Below are 6,513 nucleotides of genomic sequence, written 5' to 3' on the forward strand. Positions count from 1 at the left end.
TTAGTGCGAGAAAATTTTATTTCGGATCATCAGTTTGGTTTCAGAAGTGGACTTTCTACCGTTGAACAGACGCATAGGACAGTGAATGTCATCACCAAGTGCCTGGAAGAAAAGAAGTTCTGCTCAGCGGTCTTCTTAAATATTCTAGACATTTGACAAGGTCTGACTTCCTCGACTGCTCTATAAGCTAAAACACAGCCTTCCTCAATCTTTCTATTCACTCTTGCGGAACTACCTCAATGGGCGTTTTTCCCAGGTCAGGTGGAACGACAAGATATCTTAATTCTTTTAGATTAGATTGGGATTTCCTCAAGGCTATGTTTTGGGACCAGTCCTGTACTCAATTTTCACTGCAGATCTTCTAGTTACGAAGTTTGTAACCATTACCTCATTTGCTGATGACACAGCCATTCTGGCTTTTGATGAAAACTCTCAGGGAAGCTTTAATCGGCGTTAGACATGATTGCGAGCTCTTAGCAAACTAATGAATAAAAGTAAATCTCAATAAATCGAGTCATATCATGATTGCGTTAAGGAGGGATGGCTGTCCCCGGGTCAACCTAGATGGCGTTTTCATCCCGCATTCTGACCAAGTATGGTATCTCGGGCTCCGCCTTGACTGTCGCTTGACATGGAAGAACCGCGTAAAAAAGAAGAGCGAACATGTAAATATCAGCTTTATTCGTTACTACGTAGGAATTCACATTTGCTGCTCTCTATATAATATTATAATTATATTAATTCTTAACAATAATAATTATTTATTTATTTATAATAAAAGTCAACAACATACTCTCAGTGTCAACAATATTAAACACAAACAGAATTACCACTATTTCTAATAATAGAAACATGTTACCCTACATCGTAACTTCTCTTATATTAAAAATCATAATCTTCTTTTATCACAATTAGTTTATTTACAATGGGTTCCAAGAAAGAACCATAAATAAATAAAATTAAACAATCGCTTGATGAGGGGTTTCCATTGAATCCATTAAATCAATAACGTAAGTAATGTTTAATATATAAATAACCATAATAGTTACGTTTCCCATTTATAGAATTGTTCTTATACTGTTTTAAGTGATAATGAAGTAAAATTATTGGCACAAGAATAAAGGTGGCATTACGTATAAGACTCCAATGTACTAAATCGATTGATTCTTAACTATTGTATGTGTCTAAGTATGTGTGTAAAAAAAAAAAATTATCCTGAAACTCAAAATGTGTATTATCCATTTGATATATTGATAAAGGAATATATTTTAAAATACGAACATATTAATTTTTATTCCTCATTAACATTTTAAAGATTTTTTATATTTTCATTTTTTATGATTGACTGGAAATAAAAATATATTTTGTAGTTTAATCTAAACGATATCAGCTTTAGAAACAAGATCATATTCTTCTAACGAAAAAATATCGTAGTTGGCTTGGGCAATGATAATATAAAAACTTTGTGGGATATTAGACATAAGCTAAAAAACTCGAAAGTTGAAACTCTGTGTTGGAGTTTCGAGAAGGCACCCCCCAGTTGTGGTAGTTGAACGTTGACCCGAATGCATTCGTACTACTTTTCCGTTCGTTATGGTAATTTTTATCTTTTTTTTCTTTTCCATTTCTAATCTGTAGAATTTTTTTCCATTTCATATCTTTATTTCAATATGAAACGTAATAGTTTTATTTTTGCTTTAAATTTATTTAAAAGGAATAACTATTGAAATTTAGTTTATGAAAATGTAATTAATAATTAAATTACTAGTTCTGATTTAATTTCTAATTATCTAAATTATATATTACTATTTTATTTTAACTTCCCTGGTTGCATAACTTTATCCGGCGAAGCCGGAAAAGACATGAAGTATGCAAATAAAGATGTGTGCAAAGAATTATTCTACCTTTTAGTAAAATTTTGAGATATGGGACCGTTTGTGCTCTTTTGATCAATTTTGACCAATTTCAAGCAAAATTATACATCTTTAATTACCTGTATTTTAAGTCATCGTACAAAATTCATAAACATCGGTTAATCCATTCTGAAGATATCAAACAAAACGAGAAAAAACAAAGTTTATTATCCTTCATATCAGAATGAATTGGCCCAGGTACTTAACCATACTGATAAATGAATGTAATTGATTCTTCTAATTAGTACAAGGATGTGACAATTTGTGTGTCATCCCAACCTCTGTAGGGGGAAGACAGCCGACTTGTGACGATTCCGATCGCTATATCAAACCCCCCGTTTCTAGCCCTGATGGGGATTATCGGAGGTCGTTTTTTGACCCTCTAACTGATTACATCTTACAGTAATAACAATTTGTTTGTCAGAGTGAATGTGTCAACGTGAAACGATAAAAAAGAAAAGTAGTTAATCTTTTTAAGTTAAATGGAAGTGCGACGTGAATGTGACTCGCCGAGAATAAGTGGCGGTGACCAGACTCAGAATCGGTCACACACGAATAAAAAATTCATATTTATTAACCGGCAAATGTGCGGTGTTTGTAATAAGAGTTTACAGACAAGCATCTAATGGAATAGTGTACTACATATGAGGACCTCAGAATGAGGTTCGGTCTGATATTCTGTATTGTTATTTTGGTGTTTTTAAATATAATGTAAGGACCCTTTACAACCATACATATGACGAACTTAGTGGTGATTTAAACCCTATTTTAAAAAAATGTGACGAGAGGTAATGACCGTAGAAGTCCATTTAACTAAAGAAAAAAAAATAATAGAAATAATAATAAATTAACAAGTGAACTAATATTTACTATAAGTTATGAAAAATATATATGAAAAGTGGAGGATAATTATTTTATTTAAATCAGAACATCTGCATCAATTCACCACTGTAAATTGGTAAGTTAAATTTTTTATTACTATTTCTGTATATATGGTTTTAAATTTCTACCATCCTTTCCAGCTTTTGTCGGCAACCATGGGAGCCTAACTGAAGAGAACTACATTATTTCTAACAATTTTTTTAAACGATGACTGGCAATTTTCATTACTGATTATGTTTCACACACTCACACACACACACACACACACACACACACACACACACACACACACACACACACACACACACACACACACACACACACATATATATATATATATATATAAATGTAAATTTATTATTATATTATTTTTTATACCTGTTATCTTATTATATTTTAGGTTTATAGCAAATTTCTGTTAATTAATTTTTTTTTCACAAATGCTTATTTTACTGACGTTGATCTGTTTGGTAACTTCCTGTTCCAATGGCAATGAAGAGATAAATTATTATAGTATAGTATCATTTTAGTATAAACTGAATCGAATTCTTCGGCTAACGCCAAATATGCTTGCATTTTTAAAAAAAAATTATAATTGTGTGTTTAAGTTTTATACTTGCATGTGTTTCATTAGATTAAAGCTTCGCTACACTAATTTGAGGGCTAGAAGATGTCCGCCGATTAAACCAATCATGGCTAGAAAAGGAGGTGGCGGTGTGGAAACCGGAAATGTCACAAGGCGGGTTTTCTTCTCCCTCGGAGGGCAATTGAAATGTACTACACTAAATACTTTTGGAAGTTGGTCATCTGTATATTTTCTATTTATAATATTTTTAGGATACTTATTATATGCACACTTCGTACTACAGGTAGGAGATAACTATTTCTTAAACTATTTATATAAAATTTAAGAATTAATTAATACTGTTATAAAAGTATGTTCCCGATAAATATTAGGCATTATCTCATTTGTTTAATTTTGAGTTCAAAAACTATCTGTAGCTCATGTCTGTTGCTTTTGTTTCCACGATTAGGCAAAAATTAATTATTATATTTATTAATAAAAAATAATCTTTATGTATAATATTTTTGTAGAAATAACTTAATGTATAAATAGCCTCCTTCATAAAGTTAAAAAGAATAAAAATAAAAATTAACAACTAATTATAAACAAGAAAATATTATTTTATTATAACTATAATAAGCAGTTAAGTAATAAAAATTTTTATCATTATTTTTCGTTAACAGTACCGCAAACAAACATCAAAACCCACTACAATTACTACGAACTACCACTTACGCCAATATTACCTACAATAAATTAAATAAAATTAATATTATAAACAAAACGATGTTTTTTAGTTTGCTTACCTTCAAAATAATTTTCTTAGTTTAAATGGAGAGTGGTGGCAGGAAATCTATTTTATAAAACGTGCGCTATATGAAATCTCGTATTTACCAAGTAATTTCATTTCCACTTCTGGAGAAACCTGAAAAAAAAATTTTCATAAGTTTTTGGTGTTGTCGACGAATGCATACTTCTGTGCAAGAACACACACACACACACACACACACATATATATACACACACACACACACACATGAGACATAACATCATAATTTATATTTAAACATAAAATTAAAATATTTGTAATTTTTTAATTTCCTAGTTATGATTTTTAAGTCATATATTGTAAACTTTTATCTTCCAGGTAAATTCAAAGCTGATGCTTTGCCGGGTTAGGCTTGAGATAGCTAATGCCGAAAGCCAAAAAATTATTTATTCATGCAACAATTAAATAAAGAAATTAATTATGTGTAATTAATTTCTGATTATATTTAATTGATCAGATTTTATTCATTTATCTATACAGGTTTACGTCCACTTTTAGTTATCGATAGATGAAAATGAATTTTTTAGCATGTGAAAAAGTCATACCTGAAAGGCCGAGTCGCTACCAATCCGCCGCAGAGATCGGCAGATTTATTAATTGCAGTTTAAAATCTCGGTATTGCGACATCCATATTTTAACGAGGGAAGTAAAATAAATGATTGGTAAAATATTGACAGTCCTTGACAGGATTTCACTCGAAATACGTAATCTAGAAACAAATTTCGGGACGAATATCAATATTTGGTGTAAGAAAAATAATACTCGACCAGTTTAAAAATCAAATTACCTATGTTTTATTTTTGACCTGTATATTAACTATTTCTGTTACTGGAATCAACAGCTGTTAACAAAAAATAAGCAGTTTTTAAATATAGTCCGTGATGACACTTTTTTGTTCAGTATTTAGTGTGCATAACAGTCAGCCTAATTACAGTTTGTAGTTGTTTCATCTTATGTTGTCTCGGACTAACCAGCCCTAAGATAGCAACGTTAAATGAACTAGATAATTGGATTTCTGTTTAGTTTGGACAAATAACGTATTGGTAACCCTATATTATCTCCTCTAACGACTTAAGATAAATATCCTCTTCATAGAACATTTAATTAATTAAAGATAATAAAAGTAATAATTTCTCAACATTAATTCTTCTTACTCACGGACTAACGGGGGGCTTGTTATGTATACGTTCGTTCGCGCGCGCGCATTCTTATTTTTAAATGTATATTTTAACAGGTAATCGGTGTTGTTTTAGTAACATAGTTTATAATAAATTTTCAACAAAATTTCAAAAATATAAAATTGATAAATACATTGATAACATATCGTAACGTATTAAAAATACGTTTTTCTTATTTTAGGCTCTTCAGAACAACTCATAATGAAACATAAATAAATTGTAATTTCCTACAAAGAAAATAAGAATGATTTTATTGAAAAATTTTATTTTATTTCCAAACATAGTTTATTGCGGTACAAAATGTATTTACGTGCAAGAAATATTGTTAGACTGAAAATATTTCTCTTACCCTTTCATATGTTGGGCACCCATATTTTTATCCGGACTTATCGTTGGGATAAATATGTCGTCTAGAAAATGTTGGCTATGACCTTGGATTTCTTGGAGCATTCGAATATGTTCCCTACTTTATATTACATCTTAAATTATATAAATATATTGTTTAAATTTTTTTCAGTATATAAAATATATTGTTATACAACAAAAACTATTGTAAAAAGTACAAAATTGTTATATTCTTATTTAAGATAATAATTACAAGAACATCACAGACATATTCGTACATGTATTCTTACATACTACATATAAATTTATATCCACAATGATATATGAAACCATAACTGTACATAATACTAAGATGTGATTCTTCTATACACAACATCGGCTTTTAGAATAGGTTTAGTTGCTAATTTAAAATTACCGAATTACAAACTAAGTTACTGTTCATTTATAAAAAAAGTAAGTACTTATAATCTTCCGTAATTCAGAGTAAAAAAAAAAACCGTATAATTTTTCTATAATTTTATCCACCGTACACCTAATCACGAAATAAATAAAAATCAAAATCGAATTCAATACATAAAATGTATACATTTAATACACATTTTACTCACGCGAAATATTTTTTTGTCTCACAAATCATGTACGTATAATCGCTTCCGATTAAGGAACCACAAGTAAATTGTATTAAAAAAAGCACGTGAAGAAGGGTTTCTTTCAACACTCCTTATGAACAGTGTATACATAAATAAACATAGTTATTATAAGCAATATATTTATTATAATATTTTTATAAAAGCACAAACG

At 29.7% G+C, this 6,513-nt stretch overlaps 1 protein-coding gene across 1 annotated transcript in view; it reads right to left on the bottom strand.

The window, feature by feature from the left end:
* The window catches only part of LOC142320978 (zwei Ig domain protein zig-8-like), a 327,902-nt gene extending 323,615 nt beyond the window's left edge, over nucleotides 1–4,287 (bottom strand). The window contains exon 1 of the mRNA XM_075358976.1: nucleotides 4,167–4,287. The gene's annotated coding sequence lies outside the window, so the exon portion shown is untranslated. The remainder of the gene's footprint in view (nucleotides 1–4,166) is intronic.
* Between the last annotated feature and the right edge of the window lie 2,226 nt (nucleotides 4,288–6,513).

This window comes from Lycorma delicatula, chromosome 3 (assembly GCF_047948215.1).
Source record: "Lycorma delicatula isolate Av1 chromosome 3, ASM4794821v1, whole genome shotgun sequence".
Lineage (NCBI taxonomy): Eukaryota > Metazoa > Arthropoda > Insecta > Hemiptera > Fulgoridae > Lycorma > Lycorma delicatula.